We start from the raw sequence: 17656 nt of genomic DNA, 5'->3' as shown, positions 1-17656 counted from the left end.
GGCAGGCTGCGGAGACACCCGGCTCGGCTCCATTCTGCCGCAGGGCCCATTGCCGGGGTTCGCTTCTGCTGCTGTGGGGTCACTGCGTTCCCCGAGGAGGCCAGACCCCACATCTCGACACCCCCCCCACCTCTCCCCGATCGCATCCCACCAGTGTGTGCTTTCGGGATCGTTCTCCTGCCTGCTGCAAGGAGCTTACCTCAGTTTACCTAAAAGCATAACATTTACACTGATTGGAGGTGAAACACAGCGAAGATGCTTTTCCATCCTCATCCCTCTCACTAGTTTCCCTGTCCTGGAGCAGACAGTGCTTACTGCATGGGCAGCTCCCATCTGCAGCTGTCCCGAGGAGCAGGAAGCCAGATCTCATTAAACTGAACTCATTTGCTCAGTGGGCAAAGGAGACAGGAAGGATGGTGCCAGAAACAGATGAATATTTTGAATAGGAAGACATGGTGCCTCTGGCTCTGCTAGTGAGAGATTTCAAACTGCTATCTGTGCGTACATATATATATATATATATAATGTATATATAGGTATGTATGCTATTGAATATTCATCTCTCTCTTTTATGACTTACCACCCTTATCTTGGCCATCTCCAGAGCTGCTTGCACCCAGGGCTTGTGCAGTCACCACATTCTTGAAGGCCTACCCAGTTTGCTCTGTAGGGATGGCATCAAGATGAGTCAAGAAACTGGTACAGTGTCTCCTCTCCACCAAAGACCTTCAACACCTGTGGAAAAGAAGAACCACAACCAAAGAAAAGCTCAGTTGAGCATCTAAGCCAGCTGGAGAGCATTTATTAAGAGTGGGCTCTAATTAGGCGAGCAGCCTCAGCTGTCCACAGGCATCTGGGTTGCATGCCTTTCAGATACCTTTTGCTGTCATTTTACTCATCATCCACAACCAGGGTGTAAATGTGAAGCTGGAGAAAGGCTCCCTTTGGGAACAATGTCAGATCACCAGGAGCAGGACGGGACCAGGTCAGCTTCAGCTGGCAGAGCTTCCATCTCTTTCCATTCTTCTCTACTCAATTTGCTTTGCATAGTATTTCCTCTACTCATTCTGCATAAGGGCAACCTCCAGCCCTACTCCTGCCCATCTTGAATCCCAACCTACACCCAATACAGTGCTTGCTGCCCAACCCCACCCTGCAACATACAGCCCCTCTTTTCTCTGCCTGTCCTGCACACGTTGCCCCAAACTCTTTGAGAACATGCTGTCTAGGGAGTGCTGTGCTCTCACAATTTCTAACCTTCCTGGCTCAGATGGAACCATGGCCCATTTAGCACTTTGCTGTCTCCTTTGGGTCCTGTGGCAGGTAGCAGGTCTGCTCTGAAGAAGCAGATGGAGGGAGTTGCAGGTCTAAAGTCTCTTTCTGCAGTGACAGTCCAGCTCCTGCAAGTCAGCAATATGCTGCTCCTCCTTGTAAACACACCTCCAAGCACTCGTGTTTGAGTGGTGCCCTCTGACATTGCCATGTGCATTGGGAAAGAGAGGTCACCTACGTGCAGAGCATAAAGATCACTGCAAATAAAAGGACCTCGGAGCTGGAATTGTCTGGGGGAGAGCTGGAAAGTGAACACAGGCAATGAAGGAGTTAACTGAAGCTATATTCGCGAGGCCAAAAATTACAGGTTCTAACACCAAGACAGCAGGATCTTTGGCTGACATTTCTGAAAGGTTAATCTTAAAGTGGAGAGAGAACATCCACAGAATGCTGGGCCTGACTTTTCTAGCAGATCCCTGCCCCACTTGGGGCTGGTTTAAGACCCAGCAGTCTGTAGAACATGGGACACAGTGAAGGAACATGGTGGCTGTGACCCTGGCATGCCAAGTGGCTCACCCTATTGCCAGCTGGCTTTCCAAGCTCGTGTTATAAGACACAGAAGGCTCTTCCCTCTGTGTGTTGGACATTTGTGCTTTCCATCTCCCAACATGGCTAAGCTCTGTCTAGCAAAGAGAAAGAGCTTCCCAAGCAGGCGATCTCCTGGGAGATATGAGGTGGTTCGCAATTACAGAGTGAGGAGTTCTGTGCAGCTCATTTGCAGCTTGGAAAGGAGCCAGTATTCACTCAGATCAAGAGACACCTTGCTTTGACTGGATAATTACATGATCGTCTCTACCTAGCTCTTAATCACACTTAGATCAGTTCTCTTCCTTTTGGATCGTGAGTATTGTTTGCAAGGCTTCAGCTGGTCGCTTGCTCACTCATGCAGACACAGTGGCTGTAGCATGGATCTGAGGGTGCTGAGAAGAAGGTGGAGAGGCAGAAGGGGAAAATAAGGCATTCAGACTTGGCCTAGGAGCCTAACTTTTCAGCCACTAGGAGCCCCACCCCACCTCTGTCAACTATCTCATCTCCTCACCATATCACTTTAGTTCAATATCTTTATTGTTCTTACATGCCTTGTTGGGGTTTATTTTGCACCTACTGCCATGAAAAATGTACCAGAGCCTTGCAGTGCCTGGATGGGCAAAGCAAAGCAAGAATAGCTTCCCTTCTCTCAGTGCATCCAGCCCCTACCATAGGCAGTGATTCCCCATGGATGCTGCTTCTCCCAGCAAGGTGAATTATGAGCCTCATCGCTTCTGCTTCGTGATTTCTCTCCGATTTCAGACTTCTTCTGCCTCAGCAATAGGGTCGGCCTGGACGAGTCGCTCCTGTAAATCATCTCAGCGCTCGTTTCAGCCTGACACATCAATCCCTTCTCATCATGCAGCAAAAGGTTCCCACCTGGTCCTGGCAGTGCTGCAAGACTGGGACATGCCAGGAATCCTTCAGCATCTCTGTAGGGCTCATCCAGGCATCTCTCACAGACAGCTGCTGGAATTCAGGTCTTAGGGAGACTTAGCTGGATGAGAGCTTGCACGTGGCTTGGAGCTGCCCTAAGCTTACTCTGCCTTGACTATGAAGCAACTGGCAGTGCTGGAAAACTTTAAGGAAAGGGAAATGCAAAGCCCTAAAGAGATGTCTGCCAGTGACTTCCAGGCCAAGCTAATGATTCAGAACAGGGACTCCATCATGGACCTGGGTACTGGTGGGCTCTGCTGAGAAAGGCTCTGCATCCCCAGTGCCTGACCTTACCTACTCAAGGGCTGCCATTGGATTTCTGATCGGGGTGTAGGTTTCAGTACAGGATAGAATTCAAGACTGCAGTGACCAAGGAGTGGGAACACTCCTGAGAGCAACAGATGAAACATGACAGCCCCATCACAGCCACACCAGTATGAGTCAGCTGGGGTCATCCCCAGGCCCAATCACTGCAAGTCAGAAACTCAGAAGCTCTGCTGTTCCCAGCTCCACCACATGGATGGTGTGGAATGAAGCTCATATGTTCAATAAGTGGGTCAGTCTTTTGTTTTTCCCCCAAGCTTGCTGAGCATTGTCTCTCTGCTTTGAGACAGCGAGATACACTTCTTCTACAATGATTGTTTGCTTGTTTTGTTTTATTTCCAGTTTATGTTTATTCTTTTTGAGTCCTACTCGTTGGGTGTTGCTTAGTGTCCTGGCTGGGGCAGCTGTATGGAAATACAGGAGGGCTATTGGAGAGCACTGGCAGAAAACAAACATCTAGTTCATGATTAGGAGCATCTGCCCTTAAAGCCTGATTCTAAACGTCACATACATTTCATGGAGGAATGAGAGCATGGCAGAACCACATGACCATTCAAAACACCTCTGATTTCAGATCTGCAGTACTCCCAACAGAGTTAGCAAATGAGTTGCAGACCGGGAACTATCTGCAAATAGTTTCCAATAATGAATTGAGGTGCGAAAGCTGCAATCTGCTCCTAGACAATCTGTAAACAGAGGGAAGCAAAAATTCACCAAAATAAATTATTCATTTCAGATTACTCTCTTAGCTCATGCCTTAACTTGAAACCCTCCAGAGCCGGCAGTTATTTCCAGAGATGCTCCTATATCTTAAGCAGTGCAGTGTAAGGGGCAGACATGGTAATGGTGAAGCACACAGGGGTGTCTTGCCCCCCTTTGGCCAGAGCTCAACCCTTCCAAGTGATGTGATTTTGCTACCAAGCATGAGCCAGCTCCAAGAGTTATCCAGAGATGGGGAAGGCAAGGCTTTTAAGGGCCAAAAATTGGACTCTTCACCCATCCCAGTTGCCATTATCAGACAGAGATGGAAGAAACAGCCCTGGAACAGGAAATGAAACAGATGAGATGGGGAAAAGGGAGGGAAGGACCAAACCAAGTGGGGTATGGAGATGTGTAGCACGTTGGTATGGCAGTCATGGATAAAGACATGTGTGCTGGATGCTGGAGCCCACCTGTGTGATGAAGCAGGAACTGCATCCAGTCATCCTTTGTAATGTTTCCAAAAAGCCATGGGGGAAGAAATTGGCCCTTCTTAAGAAGAGCAAATTCCTCAAGAGTAACTTTGAGTTTCCTGAAGGCCAAAACCATTGAACTCAGGCAGACTGTCCAGGAGAAGGGTCCAAGCAGGATGTGTTCAAACAATCTGTAGGACTCAGTGTCCCATGCCAATGTACTTTTTCTGATGAGTTTAGGACTTGGCATGGCTTAATGCATGAAAAACTGGCTGAAGAGCAGAAAAACTATACATGGTAAAGAGAAACATATGGAGCTGGAGAGGTGCAAGATAGGAAGCTGGGATCGTGCAGTGATGATTTGCTCAGTCATCCACAAAGATTGCACTCCCTGAAGTGATTTGAGCTGCTTGTGGGTCTTCCTGTGTGCAGCAAGAGAGCGGTGAGGTGCTGGCACAGGCTGCCCAAAGAGGCTGTGGATGCGCCATTCCTGGAGGTCAAGGCCAGATTGGATGGGGCCCTGGGCAGCCTGGTCTGGTATTAAATGTGGATGTTGGTGGCCCTGCCTGTGGCAGCAGGGTTGGAGCTTCATGATCCTTGAGGTCCCTTCCATCCCAAGCCCTTCTATGATTCTGTGATTCTATAAACTCAACACTTTGCCTGCAAAATATCAGACTGGACTGGAGCATGTTAAGGTTTCTTGCAGAGAGTTGGGAGGCACTGTTATTTTCCCTGCATTAGAACTAAAGCAAACTGTTACATGTGTATTCCTGAAAGCTTAACATGGGGTACATTGAGCTGAAACGTGGAAATACCAAGTTCAAAGCAGAGTCCTCCATCACCGATCATGCCAAAGTGGGAAGATCTGGAGAGCAATGTGCTTTATAGTATATAAGGGGGGTTTTGATTAAACATGACCACAGCCATCACCTGGAGAGAGTCTGTGACAACCTGGACTTCAAAATTTATCTCCTGTCCTACAACTTACTCTACTAAATAGAGAACACAATAGAGCTCACTCAAACAGTGAGCTCAAATCTGGTTGATTTGCCCTGAGCTTGGGTTAGGCCACCTTACGGACCCCACTGGAGGCTACTTTGGCCATTGATCTTTTTATACTGCATTTAAGAGCCTGAAGGGATGACTACAAACCCATTTTTGCACATCACATCCCTGGGAAAAAAAATTAAGTGCCCACGTAGTTTCCTAAAGAAAGTGGTTTTCAGGAAAAGACAGAAGGCTGGAGGTAAACATAATGCTTCTCTGTGGGAAGACTCTGAGTCCCTTGGAAATCAGTTCTCCTCGCTGAAAATCTGACTATCTATCTGAGAACCAGCTGCTTGATTTGCAGATGGAGCAGCATCAGTAAGAGGCGTCAGCCCAACATCTCTTGTTCAAACATGCTTTAAAATCAGGACCCCTTGAACTCATGCTGAGCAGGTGACGTGCAGGGATGCTCACCCCATGCTGGCAGCTTCATCAAGAGTCAATGTCACAGTGTATAGACAGAGCTTCAGCCTGAGCTTGTGGCTCATCCCATCCCCTTGGATTCAGTGTGGGTGCTCCCATTGGGCAGTGAACCACAGCACTGCTGCCTTACCGAGGAAAGCTTTCCATTAGATAAATAGCCCTTAAGCAAATGGAAGAGCACTTACCCAAGGGCTGTGTTCAGGTGGCCAGACCAGTCTGTGTTCGAACCAGTGTGCCATATGGTGCAGAGACAGTGCTGTCCATTACTTTGCAATGAAATAATATTTTGTTTTACAATTGTTTGCAATTAGGCTTCTGCAGCAGATGAATAATCTGTTCTTGTTGATTCGACAGAGACGTTGTTTGGAAGGGGGACAAATAGCATGTGCTTCCCTCGCCCAGCAATCACAGGCATTAAAGTAGAGAAATACGGACTCGTCGATAATTCCTAGCGACAACTCCCATAAATTTAGCATCTCTGGCATCAAGCAAGCAATAAAGGAAAGAAACAGTGATTGGAGGAGCTACGGAACCCGCTGCCAAAAGGCAGCTCAGCCACTTGCTGCTTAGGTAGGGCTGTGGAGAAGGGCAGCAAGGGGCAAAGAGCAGAGCCCTGCTCTGTGCTGCTTCACTCTGAGGTGTGAGAGCCAATGGCACTGTGACCCCCGTGGGAGAAAGGCTTTCTCGCAGGCAGAAAATACAAGCCATTTTCAGAAGGCGAACAGATTTTGGTTGGGAGGTGAAGGAAGCGGAGGGCCAAGAATAGAAGGGAACAGTGGGCGGAATTCTGACTCCCTGCTGCATTTAAAGTAAAGTACAGGACAAGTTTCAAGGAAACAGCAGGGCAGACCTGGGGGGAGCCAGCAGAGCAAATGAAGCCTGGCAGGGTGTTGGTGGTCTGACCACGCTGCCCCGCAGGAAGCAAGAGAGCATCAGGTTGGGTGCATCATGTGAGCTGCACCAGGGTGAGGTACATCACTCTTCTAATTGGGATAAGATTACTGGGATAAGGCAGGGTACAGAGGTCCAAGTGGTGGGCCCTTTATTATGGGCTGCAAAGCAGAGACAAGAAGCAGCAGAATAAGATCCTGGGTGACAGTAATGAAGCGGGTCATAAGCACGGAAGAGCTGAACATGAAACAGGGACAAATCACTCAAGTCACCGACAGCCAATCATTTCTAATACTTAACATTTTCAAACGCACATCTCTTCTTTCGGCCTCACAAATCTGTGCATGCACGGGCACGTTGCTAAGCGCATTGATAACACAGCAAGCTGCAGAGCAAAGCTGAACGCCATCTAAGTGGTGAAAACAGGAATTGCATTGGGCCTTCCCAGAGATGCAGAGAGGGCAAGGGAACGTTGGGAACGTTGCTTCCTTTCAAGTCCACAGCAGTCCCAAGGACAGCAATTGCATCCATGAAGGAGCCTGGATGGCGATGTGTCCCACCCCGTTTTAGCTCTTCTTGTGCAATCAATCACTTCAAAGCTGGAAAAAATGCATTTCATGTTTTCTGAGAGTTGTGGGTGGTTGGGTGCTTTTCTCCAGTGCTTCCACGGAGCTGCTGTGAACACCAGAGCTCTGCAAACCACACTGAAGGGTCCCCAAGATGACACCCTTGTAGTCTGTTATGTTGCTGGAGAGGGAAGTTGAGCTCCAGGAGGGAGGAAAGCATTTTTAAGTCAGACCAAATTACACCTCACCCAGGAGGTTGGGATGTCATTTAGCCAACCTCCTGGGCCAGCTCCCAGTTTGTAGGGAGTTTGGAAGAACCAAGTGGGGTTCCATGCTGCCTTCCCTTTTGAAACCAAGCAAAGGCAGAGCTAAGATCATCCATAGAAGCGAAGCAGGGCTGGGGGAGGGCTCTGAACCTGCTGACAACTTATGGTGTGATGCAGCATCCCATGGGTTTCTCCAGACAGCCCAGGCTGGGTGTCCAGATGGCAGACATGTAACACGAGAGCAGGTGAGCTGATAACCTGGCTGCTTGGACATCCCTGGGGGAAGTCCAGAGCCATCTCCCAGCCAGGCATCGTCTGTTCTGTGTGTGGCAGGGGTGACAAGCAGCTTCTCTGGCTCACAGCCGCCCTTGCTCCCGTCAAACAGAGCTCCCCATTCACTTCTAATAGCAATGAGCAGAATGGGACTAATGGAAATGGATTATTTTATTTCTTTCCTTTTGCAAAAGACCTGGCAAGATGTCAGAACACTGCACTGCCACTCTGTGCTGAGCGTGTTGCCCAGCTCTTTGCGTGCTCCTTTGCCATGCCTGGAGCTACGCAGCTCTTATTTTCAGCAGCAGAACTGGCTGCATAAAAGTGCAAGGAGAAGGCTTGGCTATCAGTCATCAGCAGATATTAATCACTCCCACAGAGGTGTTTACTGGAGGGGTGTATGTGTGTGCCTGCTTGTGTGCGAGAAGGGAGATGAACTGCCATTAGAATTGCAGATCGTGCACTTGTTAGCAAAGTGCCTAGACCCTGCTTTACAATTTGCTAATAATAAAGCATTTGTTCCCAGGAAACAAGCGGCCAGATTTATGTCTCGCTCACAAAAGGCTCCAATAGATATATTGATACCTTGTGAATCTGTAGCAAAGAGAGATATTGAAAAGCAGCTGTTTACCTGACTCCATCAACTCCTCTATTGATATCTGGGAGGCATTCATTTCACTATGGATAGACCACTTAGAATTGCTAACTCTCTGTTGCCAATACATCCCATATTTAGGGTTATTATATCACCATAAAATAGCTTTATGGGGCTATGAATATAGGCATGCATCAATATCCACAACTGCAGACACGGCTGTGTCATATGCCTGACAGTGCAGGGGAGAGCCCAGGAAATAATGGGACTCAGAAGAAGACCAGGGGACAGGGAACAGAGATTTCAGAGGGTGAATGCACAAAGGAGCATCTCCTGCTGCAGTTTACCTGTGTGATTGTAGGGCTCAATGTTGCCTCCATACTGGGGTGCAGCCATACTCCAGCACTGGCGACTCAGTTTATCAGTACATCGTGACATTGCAGTGACTCTGGTGTCCCCTCAGCAATGCATTTGGGATGGAAGGAAGCTATGAAGCATCAAAAACACAATATAGATCATATAAAATGGCTTCCTCTAGAGCCTGCCATGGCTACACAGCCATAGCCAGCAGCAGTGGGTGGGGATGGAAGATGCTGGAAAGACCTCCAATGCCACCAGGAGTTCCTTCTGTAAGCAGAATATCAGATGCAAAGAGGACAGACAGACACAGTGCTGCTGGTGATTTCAATGGGGCTTTTGATGCCATCCATAATCAAGACCTTACACTGACTATCTGGTGTCTCCCCAACCCATTCACACACTCCAAATCTCTAACCACGCACTCAGGCGTGCCCTTATTTCTTAGAGATCTGGTAAATCTGGATGGAGCTCAACACATGGCAGGTCTGCACACAGTGCACTGTCACTGCTGCCAGGACAGGCCTCTCTGAGGCTCTATTAGACATTGCAGCTTACATCCTCCGTTACAATTGAGCTGATAAATAATGCACTAATGGAAAAGGAAACTTTATCCGGGGCATCTGGATTAAGACGGAGAGCTACCACAGCTTTTAGCTTTCATTTCCTGGCTCCAATGATGTATTTCTTAGCTTTGTTTCTACATGTGGATGCTTTTTTGCATAGAGATTCCAAGAAGAGAGGAAACAGATTTTGAACGTCACACTTGAACTTTTGCTATTAACATTCTCCTGCACAATAATTCTTCCCTTTGCAAGAAAGCTGCTGAATCTCAGAAACCAAATGCAGATGGTACCCAAAGCACAGAAGGATTGAGAGGTGCCATCGAGCTCTTCAGAAAGCAATGCTGAGATGCTCTTGGATGATAAATTTCCTCCATCAACCAATCTTTCTGCTTACCGCTGTATTCACCTAACAGAAGGAGTGGCCTTTCTCTTTCTGACCTGAGAGATTTTCATTCTGCCTATTATAAATTAATAATTACAGCTTCATTTACCTGGGGTCTCCAATGCCCAGACAGTATTGATTTTGCCCACGATGGTGTAAAGGAAAGACAGAGCCTCTCTCATTGAAGTTTTGGGCAGAGAGTCAACAGGGCTTCTCAGAAGGATGGGAGAAAGGAATCAAGGAGGCTGCTCAGCCCCATCCATCCCTGCCAGAAGCCTTCCTGGTGTTTGATGGCAGCACACCCAGGCTCCCAGGGGAATCCCATTCCCAGCAGGGAAGCGTTATTGGTATTTCTGATGCTCTTCCAATGCCCAGAAACAGCCCATGCTGAGAAACTGGGAGGCAGGAAGCACCTTTCCTGCAAGGCTGAACTGCCTGTGAAGGACTCCAGGCTCAGGACACTTAACCATGGTCAGGCAAGGAATAAAAGCTACAGCTCCAGAAACAGCACATCAACAAAACAGCTGTGCAGAGGATAAGCAGACTTAGTAAGGCTTTTGCCCAGCACAAGGGAAAACATATGTAAAAATAAAAAGTCTTAATACATAATCTTCAACTAATCTGTCGCTACATATTCTCTCTGCATTTAACTACTGCTATGCCAGGTGCAATGATAGTTGGTGTGTTACGGGCCATGTGATGCTCATACCTGCACTGCAGCACTGGGCAGGATGTTAATGTGCTGGGGCAGAAGGGAAGCAATGAGAAGGACTTGTCTGCAATGGGGGCTTGTCCAGGCATTACAGTTTGCAGAGCAATTCTTTCTCCCTCTCCACCTCCTGTCCTGCCAGAAATGGTTTCACCCTATCCCTGGACATTGAGCATCTCCTCTTCAGTTGGAAATCTGATGCATAGTCCCAGGGTCACTCATTTCTTCCCTGCTCCATCAGCACCTCTCTAGGTATCTCCACCAGAAAGCTGCTGTGATGAAGTCTGCCTGGATTCTCTCGCAGGCACATGGGGTGGTTTACAGGCACCTAGCAGAAGAATCACCTCTAGCACTACAGACAGCCTTACTTCTCGGCCACTGCTTTAATCTGGTTGGATCTGAACCCAGCCTGGCCATTTTGCCCCTCGGTCCCAAAAGGTTTTATGTATTTCCAGCTCCTCCAAAGCTGAGTTGTATCTTGTGATCCGCAAAGCAGCAGAGAGATGAAGAGGCAATTCCTTCCTCTGAGGGATGTGTTGTCTTCCCTGTAGATCTCCACAAGACTCTACATGCCCAGAAACCAGCTTTGATCACATAAAAGATCTCAGATACTGCCAAAAAGAACTTTGTTGAGGACCTGGCTATTAATTGCACGCATTCACAAAGCGCCATCTCAAGATAAAGGCTGCAACCATTTAGGTGATCAATGGAGTTCACTTATCTATAACAGCTGATCATCCTTCTATGGGAGAACAGTAAATCAGCAGAAAAAGCTTCAGACTTGATAAAACAGATCTGCTGCACACCCTGGTTTCTTACAGAGACCTCCTCAAAGCCTCCAGAGGCTGAGAAGTTTCAGGATGGAACATACTAAGTGCCACCTCAGAGCAATGCATGCAGCTCCCAGGACAGCACAGTCTCTCCTAAACCTTCTCTAACTATAAGCTTGTTGCTCTTCATGGTGCCCTCACTGGCTGAAGGCTCCCCATGTGCTGCTGTGATTTCCACCAGCCATGGGTCCGATGACTGTGCTTTCCATTCTGCACCTTGAGGATGCCTCGTGTGGCTGGATTCCCAGCTGGGAAAGCATCCTCCTCTTCCCTGTTCAGCTCCCCAGCTTCAACAGGCACCAGCCCCGCACTGGCAATCAATTCTACATCACAAATCCAACCAGCTGCAATGTCCTGAGCAGAGGGAAAGAAGGGACAGGGCTGGCACTGAGAATGAGCAAAAAAGCCAGAGCCAGCCCGGAGCCTGTTGAGATCACCCACCCCCTCCAGCAGCATGCAAAGCACCCAGCAGGAACAGCAGTGGGGTTGGGGCATCTCCAAATGCTGGAGATAAAGGATGCCAGCTGTATCTCGCTGCTATTTTAAAACTTCTGTGAGTTAATCTGCAGTGTAGAGTTTAAAACCCTGAAGTCCTATTGGCAGGAGGAAAAGACAGAGCCCCAAATGAGTGAAATGAAGAAGGTTGTGGATGTCCCATCCCAGGATCTAGCTCTAGATAGATCCAGGATGTGGCTCTGGGCAGCCTGGTCTGGTGTATGGTGACCCTGCACATAGCAGGGAGGTTGAAAACAGATCATCTTTGTGGTCCTTTTCAACCCAGGCCGTTCTATGATCCTATGAAGGGGTCTTCACAGGTGTAAGCATTGCTGCAAGTTTCTCTTGCATTGCTGTAAACTCTGATTTTGGTGAGAAAGAGAAAGAATCCCTGATTGCATTGTCCCAGATGCCTTCCAGTGGTTAACAGAGTTGTGAGCAACTTATACCACTGGAAACATCACTAAAAATCAGAAAATGATGGGAAAACAAGCAAAAGTGCAGGAAAAAAAAACAACACCCATCCTTGGTGTTTAGAATGAATTGAAAAATATTAATTGAAATTAATATGTGAGCATAAGATGCAACACTCAGGACTTCTTAGATGTAGGAAGGAAGGAGCAAGAGGGGAGCTGAACAGCATCCAGGATGGTCTCCATTAGGAAGCTTTCACTTTCTGGCCTCATCATCCCAGATGGACTCAGGACCTCCAGTGGCTTACACAGAAGTGAACCCCCAGCTGGTGCGTGGTGCAGACACGCTGCTCATTTGCTGTTTCAGGGACTCTGGATGCTGCCATCAGGAGGGTTGACTCAAGGCTTGCAAATAGTCCAAACAGCTTGGAGTTAAATTTACAAACGTTTGTGGCTCCTGGGGAATTGCTTTGTCTTGTACCAAGATCCTCCATCAGAGGAAAAGAAGGAGGAAAAAGGGACAGAAGAGAAAGAACTCTCAGGTTGTCTGGATTCTAACAAGGGAAACAGAAAAAACACTTGGTAATCTGGGTAAGTAGCAAAGAAAGATGGGATTTCTCTCTCAAAATCCATGTATCTTCCATCTCTGTGCAAGCACCTACTGGTAGCTTCCACAGCAAACTGATCCCGCTAATGCTATCCTAACTAAGAACAAAGTATTTAGGATAATGTCCAATTTGTTAGAAAACAGTTGTGTAAGTAGCAGAGGGCATTTCACTGCTATGAGCAAACAGCAAGCTGGGAAATTTGGCTGCAAACCACAGTCCCTGCTCTCCAGCAGCAGTTCTCCCATCTGCTTTCAGCAGAGGAACCTGCCTGCATGACTGAGCCTGATGGTGGCCAAAGTAGAACAAATGGCACCAATGAATCAGGCCAACACCCCTGTGCTGTGCTGTGTATGCTGAGCACATACATTTCTTGTTACGGAGCATCATGACCAATGGAGCAGCCTGTTGGTTAGCTAGACTATCAGCAAGCCAATTTGCTCCAAGAGAATTGGGCTGAGGAATATCAGAGCAGAGCATCCATCCCCCAGAGGCATCAGAGCAAACATGTCAAACAGAGTGGTCAGCTCTGATCTGAGGAATCAAGAGGTTCACGTGCACAGGGCACAAGGTTTGAGTCAATATCTGAATCCTTGACACTGGAAAACAGCCAGCATTGCCCATCTGGAGCTTAGCAGGACCTGAACACCCACCTCTACACACAGCTACATGCATGTACACAACTCTCCGACCTCCATGTTCCTTCTGATGGTGATGAGGAGAGAAACTGAAACCCAAATGGCTGAAGCCATTCTGCTGCATCCATGGAGACCCAAGACAGAACCAGTCTAGAGCATCTTTACTGCTATGTCCTTTGTCTACTGAAGTACTGGAGCAAAAATCTCCCAAGCCTGTGGCCAGTTGTAATTCTTACCTCCCATGGGATAAGAAGGATGGAAGAAGGAAGATGGGGATCGCTCATCTGTGATGCATTCAGTGACTGAAGAGGAGGTGAAATGTTCTGAGCATAGAAGCCACTCAAGCAGCATCAAGAAGCAGGAAGGGATGTGCTTGAAAAGATGAATCCTGGCCTCCAGAAAACTCGTTTCAGGCGATAAGTCAGAAAATCTCATGACCATCAAGTGCAGTGAATCCATTCACACCACATTATTCGTATTTCTTGCTTTATTATGTTCTAAATTCCCATGGGTTGATCTGTTGATCCTCTTTACAAATGTTTCACAAAAGTATTTGGTCCCTTTCATCTTTCTTCTTGGTTTTCCCTTCTTTTGAAACCTATTTCCTTATCTACCGCTCCTCTGCTCTGTTCTTGCTAATTCAACTTCGAGGCAGACAAGTCCATCCCCTCCTCCTTTCGTCCCTTGCTTCCTATTTCTTATCACATTTCATTTACTCCTTCTGTTTTTCTCCCTCTTTAGGCCAGGTCTGTGCTGAGGCTGCTGTGGCTCTTCATACTGAGAGGGACTGAAATGAACTCGATGGGGTAGAAAGACCTTTTTTTTTAAAATTTATTTTATTATTTTGTTTCATTAATTAAAAAAAACAAAGAAATAGGCTCTGGGGAGCAGCCTGCCTGAGCACTCCGGGTCAGTTCAGCGGGCTGCAGAGTTCAGCAAGGAATAGATTATGGCTATCTATCCTGTTGTTTGGAGCACAGCAGACCATGAGCATATAGAGGCAGTACAGGTCATGACTTTGTACTTAGCACAGAGTGGGCAGCAGTCCACTGGCCACAGAGGATTTAGATCTGAGCTCTCCTGGGGGAACGCCAAAGGATAGGAAAGCTCTGGGGTCTGAGTCTGGGGAGCAATAAGGTTTAGGGCAAGCCATCATGGTGGAGTGAGCTTTAGTAAGCTTGAAGCAGGGATGACATGGATATGTTCCCAGGCAACCCGCTCTGGGTGTCCCTGTGTGAGAAGGGAGATTGGACCAGATGGACCCAGAGGTCCATGTGGATCAAGGAGGAATCCATGCTGGCTTCCACCATTCTGTGATGAGGATGGCTCACGCTTTCACATGAAGGTCTTTTAGAGTGGAAGCAACTGATGATGAGTCAGATTTTTCTGGATGAAGACTTCAGGTGACTGTCTGGGTCGGAGGGTTGAATGGCAGAGAACCTTGGGGGACCTGAAGGCTGGAAAGCATAGTTTGCACCTGCTGGGACTGAGGAGCAGAACAGCAGCACACTGTTGATTAAGCTCTTGTGTCAAAATGCAAGAGAAAACACATGGGGATGGAAGCCACACAGTGTGCAGACTGCACTGAACATCAATAGAAGGTGTGAAAAGAGGAGGATGGAGCTGGAAGTCATCTGGTTTGGCCATCTAAAATATGAGGTTCTGTGAAACTATACTGAAATGTTGCCAAAAAAAAACAGCCCATGAAACCAGATCATTTTTCAGCATTAAATCCATCACTTGTTTCTGGCACTAGCTTTCCTCTTCTGCTGAGGTTTCATAGACTGGGTGCACATATAGATGTTTTGCAATGCTGAGCTTGAAGAAATCCAGGCACCTCACAGAGCTGGGGGCTCAGATTCTCTTTGCAGAGCTCTGCCTTGGATTTGTACATTGCCCTGCAGGGCAGCTCTGAGCCACCACACATTTCCAGCAGCTCGCATGTGAAACAGAAATCTTTGTCCCATTCAAAGTCCTTCTTGGAGGGTTTCTGTGGGTTGTCTGATCCTGGGAAGAAAAGCTTTGGAAATAAGCCCATTTGGAGCAGCTGAGAGCCACCGTCGGTGCGGGGAAATGAGGCAGTTAAGGACATTCAGAATAAATGTCAAGAAATTGCAAGGAGAGTCACCTGCTCATTATTTTGCTAAGTTCTTGCTGAAAGAATGCTTCTTTAGGTAGCAAAAGATAGCTCCATGAGAAGCATTAAATGTCATTTCTCTTTTTTTTCCCCCCCCTTAAATCACATTAGGCAGAGCCATATGCCTTTTACAAGTTTCTGATAATGAAGGGCATGTAATAGTGACCTCATATAGCATAAGCGAGCCCTGTTTAACATGCTCATGCCTCCCTGGGTATTCATTACCAAGCTGACTGTGCCTGATGCAAACTCATCCAAGCCATTATTGCCCTGCTTTTTATTTGGGGATCACTTGAGCAGGCTGAGAGCCTTCGTCTTGGAGGGAATGTGCTTACACTTAAAGCTCTTCTGCATTTATTATAAGAGGTATTTAGGGCGGGAGGGTCATGGCTTCAATCAGCGTGCTGCATCTGGACTTATGAAACAGCATCTCATGTGCCCAGGTCTTTTGCCTTCCTAAAAACAGGGCTCTTGTAAAGATGTGGTACTTATTTGCTCCACGTAATACTGGGTAATGCCTCCCTCAGAGCTCTCTAGGGGTCTGGAAGCTGCAAAGCAAAGCCAAAACAGTGCTGTCCCATCTTAGAAACCTGCTCCTCCATTGGGGGAGCTTATCATGCTGACACAGCCACACTGGTCTAACAGTTCTTCTTCTGTCTGTTGCAATGTATGAGGTCTCTGGTAAGCTCCTGGTAAGCTCCTGCCACCCCTCTGTGCTTCAAACCACCACATCTGTGTTTGCCCCTGGATTGTTTACAGCGATGCTGACTAATAGAGGAATTGGAACAGGAGCTGTGAGTTTTTCCAGACTGGGAGCAGGTCTGCCATGGCAGGACCCCAGTGTTCATATCGAAATAGTGCGTCTGAATCTGCTAAGACAGATGGTGGAGGCAACACAAATCTGGCAGGGAAAGCAGAGGGGAACAAAAGGAGGTTGCTGGGATAGCCAAGAGCAGGGCTGGCAAGCTGGAGAATTGAAGAGGAAAGGAGGATTGTTTTCTTTCTGCTACATCTGTTAGCAACTTGCCTATAATTCAGTCCTGTGAACCAGAAGACACTGATGGAGATCACCGTGTGGTTGTGCACCACGGTGGGTTGACCTCTACCTGCTCCCAAGCACAAGAAGAACCAGAGGCAGTGATAAAAGGAGGGGGAGAGGGATTTGAGAGGGATTCATGGAGGATGCCTTCTTCCTACCTACCCTTATGTCTATAGGCGTGTGCCAAAGAAGGAATGGAAGCATCCCCTTTCTAACAGTGCATAAAGTGACGTGAATAAACACACATGAATAAAAAAGTTTCCACATGACAAGAAATAACTGGAAAAGATTTTCAGGATAAGAAAAAGAAGAACCATTTTGATAGAATGAAAAACACTTGAGTGACATTACCTGCTTTGTATTTTTCACACCAGCTTTTCCCAGCTCACTTCCCATTCCCATTAACAACGGGCTTTTGGCTCAGAACTTCCATCTCTCTGTGCTTTTCTTCTGAGGAAGAGTTTGGCTTTCCTTGGTGCTGGCATCGGAACCCCAGTCCCATCACTTTTAGCTGGGGTGCTTTTAGTTAGACCTCACTTAAAGGCTGGCAGTGGAGGTGAGGGTATCTCATCTGGTGACCCCTGCATCCCTGAGGACCTTGCAGGCATTCTGAAGGTGAGCAGTTTCTTTCTCTTATTTTTGTGCTGTTGGGTTGGAGTGAATCCTCACTTGCTATAGCCAAGGATCTTGCTCCTCTCCTGTCTTGTGCTTTATGCTGTGTTACACCTACGTCTCTGCAATGTAGCCTGTAGGTGGGAAAACATGTTCTGTACATAGGAAAATTCCCACAGTGTCTTTTATTCAGCAGAAATCAACAACTCCAGGTCCTGACACAGCCAGGCAGGTGCTTGCTTGTTTTATGGACCTCCTTCTGATTTGATAGCTGGGGAGATTCACTGGCAGTTTCCAGTTGCAACCACAAAGGCACCTTTTAGGCCATGACCTGAGCAGACAGAGCCATCACAGCTGGATAAAAGAAAACATAGCACACAGTCAGTGCAAACCAAACATGCCCCAGCGGATCAGCTCAGGAGAAATTTAGACTAAGTCTCTAGCAACACAGAGCACGATGCCATCAGGACACACTGCTCTGCCTGCAGTTACTGCAGCCATGGGACCCAGCAAATGCTTC

The 17656-nt window shown here is 47.5% G+C and overlaps 1 protein-coding gene across 1 annotated transcript in view; it reads right to left on the bottom strand.

The window, feature by feature from the left end:
- The window catches only part of RTN4R (reticulon 4 receptor), a 76681-nt gene extending 59196 nt beyond the window's left edge, over window positions 1–17485 (bottom strand). The window contains exons 1-2 of the mRNA XM_085509517.1: window positions 16876–17485; window positions 581–735 (exon numbers count right to left, since the gene is read on the bottom strand). The gene's annotated coding sequence lies outside the window, so the exon portion shown is untranslated. The remainder of the gene's footprint in view (window positions 1–580; window positions 736–16875) is intronic.
- Window positions 17486–17656: the final 171 nt, after the last annotated feature.

The sequence above is a fragment of the Coturnix japonica genome, chromosome 9, assembly GCF_054131305.1.
Source record: "Coturnix japonica strain WE chromosome 9, WE-NBRP24, whole genome shotgun sequence".
NCBI classification, from domain to species: domain Eukaryota; kingdom Metazoa; phylum Chordata; class Aves; order Galliformes; family Phasianidae; genus Coturnix; species Coturnix japonica.
The sequence above is the reverse complement of the archived record's forward strand: the minus strand, read 5'-3'. Positions and strand labels throughout refer to the sequence as shown.